The following is a 16,190-nucleotide window of genomic DNA, read 5'->3' on the forward strand; positions in this document are numbered from 1 at the left end:
AGATATCAGCCTACATTTTCTTCTAGTAGTGATGAAGTTCTTGAACCTAGGTGGGGTGAGGTTCGGAGCTGACGACTAAAAGAATTCTTAAGACATCTTTGGTGCAAAATGGTGGTTTATTAAAGCACGGGGACAGGACCCGTGAGCAGACGGAGATGCTGCTGCGCTGGGCATGTGACGAGTGGCTGGTTATATACACAGGAGTTGGGTAGGTGAGGACAAAGGGGTGTCCAGAAGGGCTATTGGGGTAAAGAAGACTGTCAGGATATTGAAGGCCTGGTTACTATCAAACCAAGGCCACTTTCCCTCTAATGAGGCACTAACATAATGACAATTGGGAGTCTCCTGGTGGAATGTTACATTCCTGCTATCAAGCTTCCTTGTTAATGAGATTTAGGTCTTAAAAGAAATTTAACTTTATTTACTTTTCCTTCTACCTCCATCTCCTTCGGTTTTTTATGGAGGGGAGGGTGACATTAGGGCTTGAGGAACTGAGTTATGTATCTTTGGAAATTGGGCTATTGATAAGGCAACTTCTTGTTGTAAATCTCAAGGACATTTGTAAACCAAGAGAGACTCCTGCCTTGCAGGACTGTGATCTCTGCAAGATAACCATTTGCTCTTCTTTTAGGGCAGTCAGGGGTGCCTGTGAAATGTCACACATATTACCAAGGGGAGTGGGTGGAGAGGGGGTGCAAGGTGCCAGCCCCTGCTCCATTCTCAGCCAGCCTCCTGCTCCCTCATCAGTAGGAAGGTCTTTGATTTTTGAATTATGGTGTTTTCTTTGAATGTAGGTGCATTTCAGCTGGATAAATTACATCATAATACAGAAATCAGTGAAAATTAATCAGTCTGAGGTAAACACTAGATACAAGTGTTTCAGAGAAAGAAAAAACTTTTCATTTAGTACATACAATAATGAAATTCATTGTAACATAGGAAAATGGAGACAAGCCTAAATTCAAATCTGGTCTCTAATGAAGCAACACCAGAGTATCTGTTCATTTTTTGAAGTTGGCAGACACAACATGGATTTTTCTCTACGTAAACATGGATTTTTCTCAAAATAATCCTTTTTTCTTTGCAAAAGTCCTGAAGAAAATATGCTTTCTTTCTAAAGATGCAGTGTGTATAAATTCCAAAATGTTTTATTTCGTTCATGTAAAAATAGAAAACTAGTTGTGTTTTTTTTTTATCCCACCCAGGCTGAATCTATGTTCGTTAGAACTGAACTGTTGAAATCATCCAGGCTTATAAATATTTTTTTCTAAATAAGTAGTCTTAAGAGTGAAAACTTAGGAACAGTCGATAGCTTTAATTCCCACTCCTTTCACTTCTAAGACAAAGATAAAAATAAAATAATAAAATAATAAATAATCAGGGGGTGCCGAGGTGGCTCAGTTAGTTAAGGATCTGCCCTCAGCTCAGGTCATGATCCTGGAGTCCTGGGATCCAGCCAAGCCCTGAGTTGGACTCCCTGAGTCTGATTCTCGCTTTCTCTTTGCCCTTCCCCCTGCTTGTGCACCCCACCCCATCAAATAAATAAATAAAATCTTTTTAAAAAATAATCAGAAATTAGGGAATGAAATAGACAATTATAATTCAGGTTCACTAAGTTATTATATCTCTCTGAAATTCTATAGATTTCATCTTGGGATATGTTACAAATTAAATAATTCTTCCGTCTATTCTATATCAAAGGTAGTACAAATTCTTTGTAAAATGAGTGGGAAGCTGTTATGAGGGAAAAGAAATATTTTGAACTATAATCCCTAACAGGGCAGATGTCACAGAGATTTGTTTGTCTAAGTTTGAGGGTAAAGAGTGGTCCAGCCTCCAGTTAAATCAGTAACTTATTTAGCTGAGGTCAAGATTTTTTGAAGCTGATTTTTGTGTTTATATCTGGAGAAAAGTTTGATGGACTTTAATGTTTAAGCAAACGAATTCTCAAGAGCCGCGAGGAGGAAAGTGCTTATTTTCATCAGAGTGTGGATACACCTGCTGTGTATGTGTTTGTACTCCCCTCAGAAACAAACTTGATTTAGGAAAATTAAATGTTGGTGTGGGTATCTTGCATTTTTCTGGTTTTATTGCATTTGTGCCTTGGTATCTGCCCTTCCGCCCTCCATGAGCATTTGAGGCAGATAATTAAACATGTATATGTGAAAGAAAGGTCTGGAAAGATTAACTCCAAGTAATTAACAATTATCTGTGTGAATGGGATTTAGAAACTGGTGGTTAGTGGGTAACTTTGCCATTTTAATTAACTCAGTATTGTGGGGATTTTTATTTTTTTTTTTTACCATGGTTGATAAACTATTGAACTTTCAAGTTTTGGACTAAAAGAACTTTTTAAAAGATTTTATTTATTTATTCGACACAGAGAGAGAAAGCATGAGCAGGGGGGAGGAGCAAGAGGAGAGGGAGAAACAATCTCTCCCCTGAGCAGGGAGCCAGTTGTGGGGCTCCATCCCAGGACCTCGGGATCTTGACCCGAGCTGAAGACAGACATTTAACTGACTGAGCCACCCAGGCACCGTAAAAGAATTTTTTAAAAAAGAGAACAAGCAAACAAAACAGCAATAATGGGATATCTCAAGGTGTTTAGGACTTTTAACTCATTCTCTTAAATAATTGTGGGTCAAAAAAAAAATTCTGGGTTGAAAAGGAAATCAAAATCTAACATGCTCTCTAGGAAGCAAGGAAATAAAAACATCTTTAGCAGAATCTTTGGGATTAACTCAGAGGTGAGTCATATTCTTAAATGCAGATTCTTGAGTGTTTTCATTAATGAGTGAAAAGAAATTAACTCTATGTAGTAAGCATCATTGTGCTCCCCCCAAAAATATAGTTCAAGTTTTAACTCATAGTACCTGCAAGTGTGACCTTCTATGGAAATAAGGTCTTTGTGGATGTAGTCAGGTTAGGATGAGGTACATATCAGATTAGGGTGGTCTGAATCAAATGACTGGTGTTTTTTTGTTGTTTTGGGTTTTTAAAAGCTTTTATTTATTTGACAGAGAGACAGTGAGCACAGAGAAGGAACACTATGGGTGGGGGGGGGGGAGTGGGAGAGGGAGCTGGAAGCCTGATGCAGGGCTTGATCCCAGGACCCTGGGCTCATAATCTGAGCCAAGGGCAGATATGTAACAACTGAGCCCCCTGGGCGCCCTCCAGTGATGGGTGTTTTTATAAGAGGAGGGAAATTTAAACATGGACACACATACAGGGGAGAAGGCCAGCAACCACCAGAAGCCTAGAAGGGGCAAGGAAGAATTCCTTCCTAGGTCCTTTGGAAGGAGTGTGGCTCTACCAAAATTTTAATTTTGGATTTTGAGCCTATAAAACTGTGAAAGATTGTTTCCCTTTCAGCCAACTAGTTTATGGTACTTTTTTTTTTTAAACAGCCTTAAGAAACTAATACACCCCATAATTCAGGAGGTTAGGAAACAAAAACAAAAACATGAGCCTGAACGAAAACAGAACAAAGGTGAACAAGACAAAAACAATAAGAATATAGCCCATTCACAAAAAAGATAAATAATCCAGGAGCTAGTCTTTGACTCTAGAGAAAAAGATCAACCTCTTGAAAAAAAACAAAATCATAAAAGAGAAAAAGAACCCAAAAACTTCCTAAGGTTAAAAACCACAATGTTGAGCCAGGCCCTGTTATCACAGCACTCAGGCCTGGTCACCAGCTCAGTCCTCAAAGGGTACAGGAAACTGCTGGTCTCCAGTCTAAAGAGAGGCTGTCTGCAGGCATCCAGGACCCAGCCCTCCTGGCTCTGATGAAGCCCGGGGTATGGTCCTTCCCTGAGAGCTCTCCACTGGGCCCTGGGTCCCATGCCCTGTGAGTCTCTGTGCTCCCCCTCTTCATCCGGGTGAATGAGGGAGGTGAGCAGCAGAGACAGTGGCCTTTCCTCAGTGGTGAGTCAGGGGCTGAGGACAACCAGATGCTACTGGAAGACGGGAACAGGGCAAGGACGTGGTCAGGGTGTGCTTCTGTTTAAACTGGGGTCTTGTTTTGAAAAATGAAATTGTGAAACTATATTAATTTTGAGACATTGGCAATATAGAATCATATCTATATGTGAGTCAAATGTTAATTTGCTGGCATAACCTTTTGACAAACCATAGCCTAGGGAATACTTTACATTTTAAGTATTTGTACACGCTTAGAGGGTTTGGCAAAAAATATTCATGTTTTCCCAAAAGAATGCTTAGTCTTGCTCAAACCCATTTCTCTTTTTTATATCACTAAAATTTTAAAGGCTTTTTAGTGGAGATTTCTTTGAAAATCCATGAAAGTAGATAGAATGGTATAATGAACCCCTCTGGATCCATCAAACAGCCCCCAAATCCACCACCCATGGCCCATATCACCCAACCCCCACCCAGCCACACGTTTCCACCCATCATTTCCGGTACTTTATTATTATTTTGAAGCAATTCCAGATGCTACATCATTTCATACCAATGTAATTTTTTTAAATAACCTTTTTTTAAAAAACAGATTTTATTTTATTTATTGAGAGAGTCAGAGAGAGGGAGAGTGGAGGGAGCAGCAAAGGGAGAGGGACAAGCAGATTCCCCACTGAGCCAGAGCCAGAGCCAGACACAGGGCTCGATCACACAACCCTGAGATCATGACCTGAACTGAAACCAAGAGTTGGACACTCAACTGACTGAGCCACTCAGCATTCTGAAAAAACCACCTTTTAAAAAACAACCACAACCCCATTATGAAACCTAAAGGAAAACTTTAAAGAATGTCTTAGAATAGTCAATGCTCAAATTTCCAATAGTCTCATGAATGCCATAAATATTTATTTGAGTCTGGACTCCCACACACGTACACACTGCGATCAGCTGATCGTCTTTTATGCCTCCCTCCGTCTGCGGGTTCTCCTTCCATCTTTTTTCCCTCACAGATGACTCATTGCGGAAGATGGGTTGATTGCTCCATAGGGTTTCTTAGGATGTGAATTTTGTTGAATGCACTCTGGGGTGTCACCTACAATGTTCTCCTGCTCACTGTTTTCCTGCAAGTTGATAATTTTTTTCCTAGATGCTTGCTCACGTGGAGGCGACAACAAGAAAGGAAGAACAGGTCAGAACCCGGTGACATTCGGGAGGATGAGTCCACGGGTCTTGGAGATCTAAGTGCAAACATGAGGGCAAGAAAGATGCTAAACTGAGTATCACTCACCACCCCTACACTCCCACTTAGTGGCAGGGGTAAGGCTGTCCTGTGCTTTGGAGATGCCCCATCAAAGATCTTTCCTGTCTTTTCAAAAACTTTATATAATGTTGAACTTTTAACACACCTCAACAAAATTTTGTAACCCTTCCTGAGGTCACTGTCTTGGTGAAATTTGAAGTTTGAAGCCCTCTTCTCATACTCCACGATCTTCCAGAAGTTGCCTAATAAGGGCACTGCTTGGTGCTATCCTCTGGTGACTGGACAGGTTCCCCATCTGGGTACCACTCTGGGCCTGGACTTGGAAAGGAGGCTTGCTCCTTGGCTAACATGCTCCCAAGATCTTCATGGACGGTGTGTGGATTTGGACTGGAAATCTGCATGGAGAACAGCTAGTGGTATCTTTCATTTCATTTGTTCTTTTTATTTTATTTTTTTCTTTCTTTCTTTATTTTTATTTTATTTATATTTATTTTTATTTTATTTTTTCTTTATTCTTTATCCTTCTATTTTATGATGATTATTTTTAAAGGTTTTATTTATTTATTGGTCAGAAAGAGAGAGAGAGTGAGAGTGCATGCATAAATGGGAATGGGGGAGCAGCAGCCAGAGGGAGAGGAAGAAGCAGGCTCTCTGCTGAGCAGGGAGCCAAATGCAGGGCTCAATCCCAGGACCCTGGCAGATGCTTAACCGACTGAGTCACCCAGGCGTCCCTCATTTATTCACAGAGTTTTAAACTCTTCCTGCAGGGACCCCCATATCATCTGCAACTATAATGATGACATTTCAACATGCTCGTCCTGTTACTTGTCTTGCCACACTGCCTCGGATGTCAAGTAGCTGCAGAAGAGAAGCAGTGAGAGCACAGATGTTCTTCTCTCTGATCTCAAAGAAAACACTTTCAACATTTTACCACTGAGTACAATCTCTGTTGTACAGTGTTATATAGACACTGTAACATCCAGGGTTCTTCAGAGGAACAGAACCAATAGGATGCATAGAGAGCTAGATAAGAGATTTCTTATAGGACTTGGCTCCTATGGCTACGGAGGCCGGGAAGCCCTGCCGTCAGTCACCTGCAAGCTGGAGAACCCCGTAAGCTGGTGGTGTAATCCAGTCAAGTCTGAAGGCTGGAAGGCTGGAAGGCTGAGGAGCTGTGATGTAAATTCCTGTGCCGTCTGAAGGCCCGAGAACCCAGTGTGCCTATGTCAGAGGGCTCATTGGACTGGAGGTGGGGAGGGCCCTCTTCTTCACTCCTCGACATGCTAATCTGATCTAGAAACCCCTTCACAGACACACCCAGAAATAGTGTTTTCAGCAGCTCCCCGGGCATCCCTTAGCACAGTCAGGTTAACACAGAACATCATCACAGATGCCCTTCATTAGGTTAAACAAATTCTCTCACTTTGAGTTTATGCTAACAGTTGTTTTGAAATTAATGGATTTGTAAATGATAGTTTTAATTCTATTAATGCAGTCAAATATATTCATCTATTTTTAAAAGATTTTATTTATTCATTCATTTATTTAGTTGAGAGAGAGAGAGCACAAGAGGGGAGAGGGTCAGAGGGAGAAGCGGACTCCCCACTAAGCAGGGAGTCCAATGCAGGCAGGACTCAATCTAAGGACTCCAGGATCATGACCTGAGCCGAAGACAGTGGCTTAACCAACTAAACCACCCAGGCGCCCCTATTAATCTATTTTTCTAAGGATTTATTTGTTTATGTATTTGAGAGAGAGAGAGAAAGAAAGAGAGTGCACGAGCATGGGGGAGGGGCAGAGAGAGAGGGAGAAGCAGACTTCCTGCTGAGCAGGGAGTCCAATAGGGGCCTTGATGCCAGGACCCTGGGGTCATAACCTGAGCTGAAAATGAGTCAGCCATTTATCCAACTGAGCCACTCAGGCGCCCAAAATATATTAACCTATTTTATAAGGTTAAGTCAATCTTGAGTTTCAGAAATAAATTCAACCTGGTCAGAATATATTTCCATTTTTTATATTTTCCTGGATTTTGTTTGTAATCGATTGCTTAAAATTATACATCTTTGTTCATGAATGAGAATGAGATGTACTCTTCCATTTCTAAATAATCCTAAGCTGTTCCCTTGTAGTTATCAAGACTTTACAAGCCTCATAAACATTTCACAACTATTTTGTCTTTCACTGTCTTCTGGAGAAATTTGTGTAAGGTTGGACTGTATACTCCTTGATGAGTGGAACTTACCTTTTTATCTTCTTTCCTTTAAAAAAATTTTTTTAATGTTTCTCTTCTTTGGGAATAGCTTTAACATCTTATAAGCATCATGCATATATATTTTTAAAATTTCCAATATTATGGGGCTGGCTGGGTGGCTCGGTCAGTTAAGTGTCTGCCTTTGGCTCAGATCATGATTCCAGGGTCCTGGGCTCAAGTTCCACATCGGCCCTCCCATTCAGCTGGGAGTCTGCTTCTTTTACTTCCTCTGCCCCTTCCCCCTGGTCCTTCTGTCTTTCTCTCTCTCTCAAACAAACAAATAAAATCTTTTAAAAAATTTTCCAGCATAATAGAAAAATACAAATAAAAATTTTTCAAAAGTATTTCCTTAAAATCTTCTATCCAGTGGAAATCACTCAACATTTTGAAAATTCTTCTATGTATAAATATATGTCTAAATTTTATATAACTGGATGTATTACATGTCGTTCTGTAAACTGCTTACCTCCCACAACATTATGCTTCTGACACCATGCATGCCAGGAAATAGAGTGTTATCGTAAATTGTATCAGTTACTTTGTTGGAATTAAATTGTGTCAATTACTTCCTCAGAACTGTAGAGGCTCCTGATGATGACTTAAAGGTTGTTTTTATAAAAAGTGTCTTTTTAACATAACAAAGATGCAGTGAACATCCTTGTATACACATACGTTCATACTGGGGTAATGATCCCCTTGGAGTAAATCCTAGAAGGGGGATTTCAGGTCCAAAGGTAGACACATTTTAAATGTTTGCAAGTATTGCCAAACTGCCCTCCAGAAATGTTGCACAATTTGCTCTCCTGCCCAGGAGAGTCCCTTGCTCTCTGCTTCTTCACGGTTCTGCCTTCTGCTAATCTTTTTTTTTTTTTTTTTAAACTAACTCCCCTCTTGATACGTAATCATATTCCACCCAATTAACCTATTTAGAGTACGTAGTTCCATGGTTTGCAGTGTCTTCACAGAGTCGTGCAATTAGTTTAGCTTAGATTTTTAAAAAAAAAATTATTTATTTATTTGACACAGAGAGAGAGAGAGAGAGAGAGAGAGAGAGCGATCATAAGTAGGCAGAGAGGCAGGTAGAGGAGGAGAGGGAAGCAGGCTCCCCGCCCAGCAGAGAGCCTGATGTGGACCTCGATGCAGGGCTCTGTCCCAGGACCCTGAGATCATGACCTGAGCTGAAGGCAGAGGCTTAACACACTGAGCCACCCAGGCACCCCAGTTTAGCTTAGTTTTTATTTAAATTCCAGTTAGGTGAGGGCGCCTGAGTGGCTGTCGTTAAGCTGCTGCCCTTGGCTCAGGTCACCATCTCAGGGTCCCAGAGTAGAGTCCAGAGTTGGGCTCCCTGCTCAGCAGAGAGCCTGCTTCTCCCTCTCCAGCGCTCCCTGGCTTCTGTTCCCTCTCCTGCTATCTCTCTGTCATAAATAAATAAAATCTTTTAAAAGAAAAAGACCCCAATGTTTAAGCAGCAATGGCCACGGTTGCCAAACTATGGAAAGAACCAAGATGCCCTTCAACGGATGAATGGATAAGGAAGATGTGGTCCATATACACTATGGAGTATTATGCCTCCATCAAAAAGGATGAATACCCAACTTTTGTAGCAACATGGACGGGACTGGAAGAGATTATGCTGAGTGAAATAAGTCAAGCAGAGAGAGTCAATGATCATATGGTTTCACTTATTTGTGGAGCATAACAAATAGCATGGAGGACAAGGGGAGTTAGAGAGGAGAAGGGAGTTGGGGGAAATTGGAAGGGGAGGTGAACCATGAGAGACTATGGATTCTGAAAAACAATCTGAGGGGTTTAAAGTGGCGGGGGGGTGGGAGGTTGGGGGAACCAGGTGGTGGGTATTATAGAGGGCACGGATTTCGTGGAGCACTGGGTGTGGTGCAAAAACAATGAATACTGTTATGCTGAAAATAAATTTAATAAAAAAAAAAAAAGAAATTCCAGTTAGGTAACATGTAGCCTAATACTAGTTTCAAGTGTAAATTTGATGATTCCACACTCCATACAGCACCGGTGCTCATCACAAGTGCCCTCCTTCATCTTCATCACCACAACCGGTTAGAGCATTTTCATCACCTGCCAAAAGAAATCCCATTCTCCACCCTTTCCTATTTTCCCCCAGCACCTATCCCTAGCGAGCACTATTCTACTTTCTGTCTTTGAGGATCTCCCTGTTCCAGCCATTTAAAATACACAGAATCATACAACATGTGGCCTTTTAGGACTGATTTATTTCATTTAGCATACAGTTCTCAAAAATGCCTCCATGTTGTAGCAGGGTGAGTATTTATTCCTTTTTTTTTTAAGCCCCCAAATATTTTATCACATATATATACCACACTTTATTTATGCAGATAATGGACATTTGGGTTGTTTCCACTTTTAGGCTCTTATTAAAATGCTGCTATGGGGATACCTGGGTCGGTTAAGCGGCTGCCTTCAGCTCAGGTCATGCCCAGAGTCCTGGGATCGAGCGCCCCATTGGGGGGGGGTCCTTGCTCAGTGGGGGGTTTGCTTCTCCCTCTGCCTGCTCCCCTGCTTGTGTTCCCTCTCTCACGGTGTCTCTCTCTGTCAAATAAATAAAATCTTAAAACAAACAAACAAAAAAACCAGGGGCACCTGGGTGGCTCAGTGGGTTAAGCCTCTGCCTTCGACTCAGGTCATGATCTCATGGTCCTGGGATTGAGCCCTGCATCGGGCTCTCTGCTCAGTGTGGAGCCTGTTTCCCCCTTTCTCTGCCTGCTGGTCTGCCTACTTGTTTTTTTTTTTTTTTCTTCTTTTAAGATTTTGTTTATTTATTCATTTGACAGACAGAGATCACAAGTAGGGAGAGAGGCAAGCAGAGAGAGAGAGAGGAGGTAGCAGGCTCCCTGCCAAGCAGAGAGCCCGATTCAGGGCTTGATCCCAGGACCCTAGGAACATGACTCGAGTCGGAGGCAGAGGCTTTAACCCACTGAGCCACCCAGGCGCCCCTGCTCTGCCTACTTGTGATCTCTCTCTGTCAAATAAATAAATAAAATCTTTAAAAAACAAAACAAAAACACAAAGTGCTGCTGCAGACACTCTCACACAAGTTTTTGTGTGAGTGGATGCTTCGTTTCTCTTGGGTATATATTTCTTTTGGGGGGGGTGCTAGACCACACAGTATATCCAAATGTCGGACCGTGTCTGACCTCTTGCGGAGGTTCTTTCCCTTTTAATTTTTTAAAGGTTTTTAAAAGTTATTATTTATTTGAGACAGAGACAGAAACAGAGAGAGCACAAGCAGGTGGAACAGCAGAGGGAGAGGGAGAAGCAGACTCCCCACCGAGCAGGAAGCCTGATGCGGAAATCAGTCTCAGCACCTCAAGATAATGATCTGAGCTGAAGGCAGATGCTTAACTGACTGAGCCAACCCGTTGCCCTTTCTTTCGCTTTTAATTCTTAATATTGTTTTTTTGTTTGTTGGTTGGTTTTTGTCCGCCCCCCCTCTCCTCCCTCTGTTTAAAGAATTCTTATTGGCAGAGGTTTTTCCATGTCTCCATAACTAATCTTCTTAAATAACAAACTTTCAGCCTTATTTGCTTTTGTATTTCATTACTCTCTGCTCTTTATCATTTCATTCCTTGTGTATTTGATGGACATGTTTATCCTATTTCTAACTTCTTACATTGAAATACCTTACTCATTTGTTTCAGTCTTTCCTGTTTCTTGGAAAGTGTTAAGACTCTAGCTATATTTGGCTAGTGGCTACTGTTTTGAACCTCACACATATAGAACATTGCCTAGAAGCTTCTACTAAACCAGCTGGGATGGGGTGCCTGGGTAGCTCAGTGGGTTAAAGCCTCTGCCTTTGGCTCAGGTCATGATCCCAAGGTCTTGGGATCAAGCCCAGCATCAGGCTCTCTGCTCAGCGGGGAGCCTGTTTCCCTTCCTCTCTCTCTGCCTACTTGAGATCTCTGTCTTTCAAATAAATAAATAAAACTTAAAAAAAAAAAAAAAAAGATAAACCAGCTGGGAGAGTGGAGTTGGACCCATTTCCACCCTCTTGGGTCTGGTTTAAAGGGTCTAGGAGGCACAGCCTTAAATCTTTCAAAGTCGTAATAAAGGGTCTTACAGTTGGTTGTACTTTTGACTTGCTCTTGACCCCATGGCCCAGGAATCTGTATTTTAACAGATATATTAGGTACATTTGTTGAGCTCAATCCACTGATCGGTGTGGAAGTCCCACATCCGAGCCCCATCCTGTTGGATCAAGTTATACCTTGGCCCCTTGACTCCTGTGTCCCCTGGCCCACCTCCCCACAGCAGCCAGAGTGACCTCCGAGGAAGGGAAAGCTGATTTGGATGTCCCCCTGACTACAACCCATCAGAGGGTCTCCTTGCTGTCCTCAGATTAAAGACAGGCAGTAGCTGGCTGACAGACCTGCCCAAAGCCCTGGTCATGCCAAGGTGTAAAGGGCAGTTTGTCTGTAGTCACCACTAGCGATTCTCATCTCCTGAGGGCAGGCAGGGCCCTGTCCCCTGGACTACCAGGTGCCGGGCACAGAGCAGGGCACCATGTCTGTGGACTGAATGCCCCAGACAGCGATGCTGGGCTGCTGGCCCAGCAGGGCTGGCTCAGTCTGGGTTGGCCCCATGGGCTGGGTGTGGGCCATGGAGGGAAGGAGGCTGGGGCTCCAGGGGTAGGGGAAGCTGCCGCCTGCCTCCAGCACCCTCGGGTGACCAGCTGGCTCACGTGTCCTTCTCGCTGTCCCTGGAGCCTCTCTTCTATCAGAAGCTGCCAGCTGACCAGATGCTGCCTGGGGTGGACATTCAGCAGCGTGCCAGCCGGGAGAAGGAGATGGTGTTCACTCAGAACCTGCTCCTGGAGTACGCCAACCAGACCACTCAGGTCAGTCCTGGGCGCCCCATGTCCAAGAGGACAGAAATGGGCCCGACTCCACTCTCCTGGGTCAGAGGGGGACAGAGCCCACTGGGTCTTCAGAAGTGAGGAGCCCCAGCCCTCACCCCGAGGGCCTGGTCTGCCCTGGAAGAGCCCCATTCTTCGCCCCGAGGGCCTGGTCTGCCCCGGAAGAGCCCCATTCTTCGCCCCGAGGGCCTGGTCTGCCCCGGAAGAGGCCTTTCCCTGGAGAGAGGAGGGTCATCCTTCCTTACCTGTCTCAGCACAGAACCAGGTGAGGTGCTGGAGGGTGGGAAATAAGGAAGGCTTCCTGGAGGAGGCATGTGGCCTATGAAGCCTCCCAGCGGGAAGGTCCAGGCGGGAAACAGAAAGGAATAGCCTAAGGGGTGGATTCTAGGGAGGCCCGAGCGGAGGAAGAATCCATTTGTGACCAGGGAGGCCCTCCAGCCCGGTCCTTGGGTGGCTGCTGGGGCTCGGGGGTTGGGGGTGGGGAAGGCTGAGGTGATGAGGTATATGTGGCAGTGCCTGAGGCAGATGTGGGGGGATCCCTGGCAGCTTGGGCAGGTGAGCACACAGGTGGGGCCCAAGGCCAAGGGAAGAGGTGAGATGGCCCAGAGCCCAGGAGGAGCAAAGGGCTGAGCCTTGGACCCCCAGGGGATGGGGGCAGAGGGGAAGGGTGGCCTAACCAGGGAGCAGAAACCACAGGGCTTGATCAGGGCAGGGGACGGGGTGGGGGGTGGGTGGGTGGAGGGAGAGCAGATAGCGTCTTCGGGACCCTTTATCGGTGCAGACCCCCACCAGCCCTGGTTTTAGATGCTGGTACCAACCCCCTTCCTGCCCGTGTGCTCCTCCGTAGCGTCAGGACTTGGGGTCAGCAGGGCCCGGCATCCCTGAGACCCTGGCCCCGAGCCCAGATGGAGGGGATGAAGCCCCACATTCCAAGTTTTGTCCCCCATATGGCCGTGCCCGAGCTGTCGCTCTCCACCAGCTGGGTGGACTTCAGGACCTGCTTTGTGAACCAGGGACAGGTCCAGGAGGTCTACCTCATGAAAATGAGTAGCTGTCAGAGCTACTGGGTAGGCTGTACCTGTCCCCCATGTCCCCTACAGGCTGGCACCACCCAGGGGGTCCTGCCCATGGCCGGTTCCCAGACCCCAAGTGATCCCAGGGTAGCCTCACCCCGTGGCACTGGGCTGGACCAGAAAGGCACGCCTGAGCTGTGGGGCGGGGGGCTCTCTGGGGCAGCACACGGAGCTGCCTATGCTCTTGTGTGCTCCCTTCCCTTGGAGCAGGCCAGCAGGAGTCAGACAAGGACCCTAGGACCTTCAGGGTATCTCCAAACAGCAAGCTGCTGGAGGCACGACTGGTCAACAGGCCCCCAAATACCATCACCCTTGGGTCCCAGGCCCCCTTCCTAACCGCAGCCCCCCAACTCCCCATAGGATCAGTGAGCTACAGGAGTACAGGCTGGTGGTGGAAATTGTGCTCGGTGAGAAGGCCTGCACCCTGCACCTCTGGGACCAAAGCTCCACCAGCTTTGAGGCTCTTGCCTGCACCCCAGCCCTAGTCTCCCAGAATTAGAAATAAAACACTGCCCAGAGCTCAGAAGTAGCTCTGCTGAGCAGGTGGCTGGAGCAGACCACAAACTGGGGAATGAATTAGCTGGTATCTCAGACCTCCACCTACTCTGAATAGCTCCCAGGATGGAGGGGCATCTTTCCAAAAGGGCAAGGATCCAGAGAAGGAAAAAAAAAAAACCCCAACTTCTAGAAAAAGAAAAATTGTAAAGCACTTCTTTAATCTGATCAAGGCTATCTACAATAAATTGACAACAAACATCATACTAAATGTTAAAATGTTTGTTGAATGTCTTCTCAGAAATCAGGAGTAAGACAAGGATGCCTGCTCACACCACTTCTGTTCCATTTTATAATAGAAGAACCAGTGAGAGTCTAGTAAGGGGAGAAAAGGAAATATAAAACATAAATATTGGAAATGAAGAGATAGTTTCTTTAGTAAGACTATGGATATAAAATTCATATACAAAAGCCAATGGCATGGCCATCTACCAGCAACTAATAGAAAATGAAATTAAAAACAAAAACCAAAGGTAGTATTTATGATAGCTTCAAAAAATTAAGTACCCAAGGAAAAATAAAAAGCATACAGGGCCCTATAAAGAAAACCATAAAACTATCAAACTTTGCTGACGAGCTTTCAAGAAGGCCAAAATAAGTGGAGAGATAATCTAGGATGTTCTTGGATTGGAATACTCAGTATTATAAATTATTCTATAGATTTCCCCCCAATCCCAGTCCAAACTCCAATAGGTGTTTTTCATTTGTTGTTCTGCAACTTAATGAGTTGCCTCCAGGATCCATTAGGAACTGCAGAGGGCAGACAAAAACCTAGACCCTCTTAAACACAAACAATATAGGATGTCCTGGATATCAAGACTTTAATACACCACAGCACCCAAGAAAAAATGGTGTTGACACAAGAATGACAAACAGGCTAATGAAGAGAGAATCCAGACTCAGACCACATATGTGGTCACTTGATTTATGGTGGTGCTGAGGACAGCTGGGAAAATCTTTTCAATAAGAGATCCTGGCAAAATTAGGTACCTATATTTCTTGAAAAAAGGGAACTGTAAAAATATTTTGAGTGAAATGGCAAACCAAAGTGGGAGAAGATATTTGCAACACATATAGCTGACAACAGACTCACCTGGAACACATAAAGTCCTCCTGCAAACCTATATGAAGAACACACAGCCTAACACAAAAATGGGCAAAAGACTTGACTAGGTATTTCATAAAACAAGGACTCCAAGTGGCCGATAGGTTTATCAAGAGGCACTCAATCTCCTTAAGCATGAGAAAAATGTAAACTGTAACGCAAAGAGATACCATTACACAGCCACAAAAATGTAAACTGTAACGCAAAGAGATACCATTACACAGCCACAGATTAGGTAAAACTTCAAGTCTGAAAATGTCAAGTATTATCAAAGAGGTGACATAGGACATCGTCTACCTCCCCTTTAAAAAGTGTACACTGAAGCAACTACTTTGGATGATGAATGGCACGACAGGTCAGAGTTGAAGTGTTTTATACCCTACCACCCAGCAATCTCACTCCCAAATAGAGCCTAGAAAAATGGGTTTCTGTGCTCTAGAGTGTAGTTATGAGAAAGTTCACAGAAGCTGTCTGTGTCCGTTTGGACCTCTATAACAACATGCCATAGACCAGATGTCTTACAAATAACAGAAATTTATTTCTCACAGTTCCAGGGGCTGGACACCAGCAGACTCAGTATCTGGGGAGGAGCCCTCTCCAGATTGCACAGGGCTGTCTTCTCACTGTGCCTCCACATGGTGAAAGGGACAAGTTAGCCCTCGGGGACCTCTTTTAGAAGGGCATGCATCTCATTCATTTGTGCTCCACTTTCACGACCCAGTCACCTCCCAGAGGCCCCACCTCCTAGTACCATCACTTGGGCATTAAGTTTTCAACATACTTTTCTGGGGCCACACAAACATTCAGACCACAGCAGAAACATTCTTCATCACAGTACAGGTCTAACTTTTGGAAACGCCCAGAATGTTTGTCAAGACTAGAGTGGATGGATACATTATGGTCAATTTGTGATACTGGAATTCTCTACAGCCTATAAACAAAGTTTTTACAGGGCACCAGATGAATCTAAGAAGCCAGATGCAGGAATTTGAACTGTGGCTCCTCCTACCATTCAAAACCCTTCTCCTGGGTCGGGAGAGTGGAGCACAAATGAATGAGGTTCATGCCCTTCTAAAAGAGGCCTCCAAGGGCTAACTTGTCCCTTCCACCATGTGGAG

The sequence above is a fragment of the Mustela lutreola genome, chromosome 2 (assembly GCF_030435805.1).
Source record: "Mustela lutreola isolate mMusLut2 chromosome 2, mMusLut2.pri, whole genome shotgun sequence".
In the NCBI taxonomy this organism is placed as follows: domain Eukaryota; kingdom Metazoa; phylum Chordata; class Mammalia; order Carnivora; family Mustelidae; genus Mustela; species Mustela lutreola.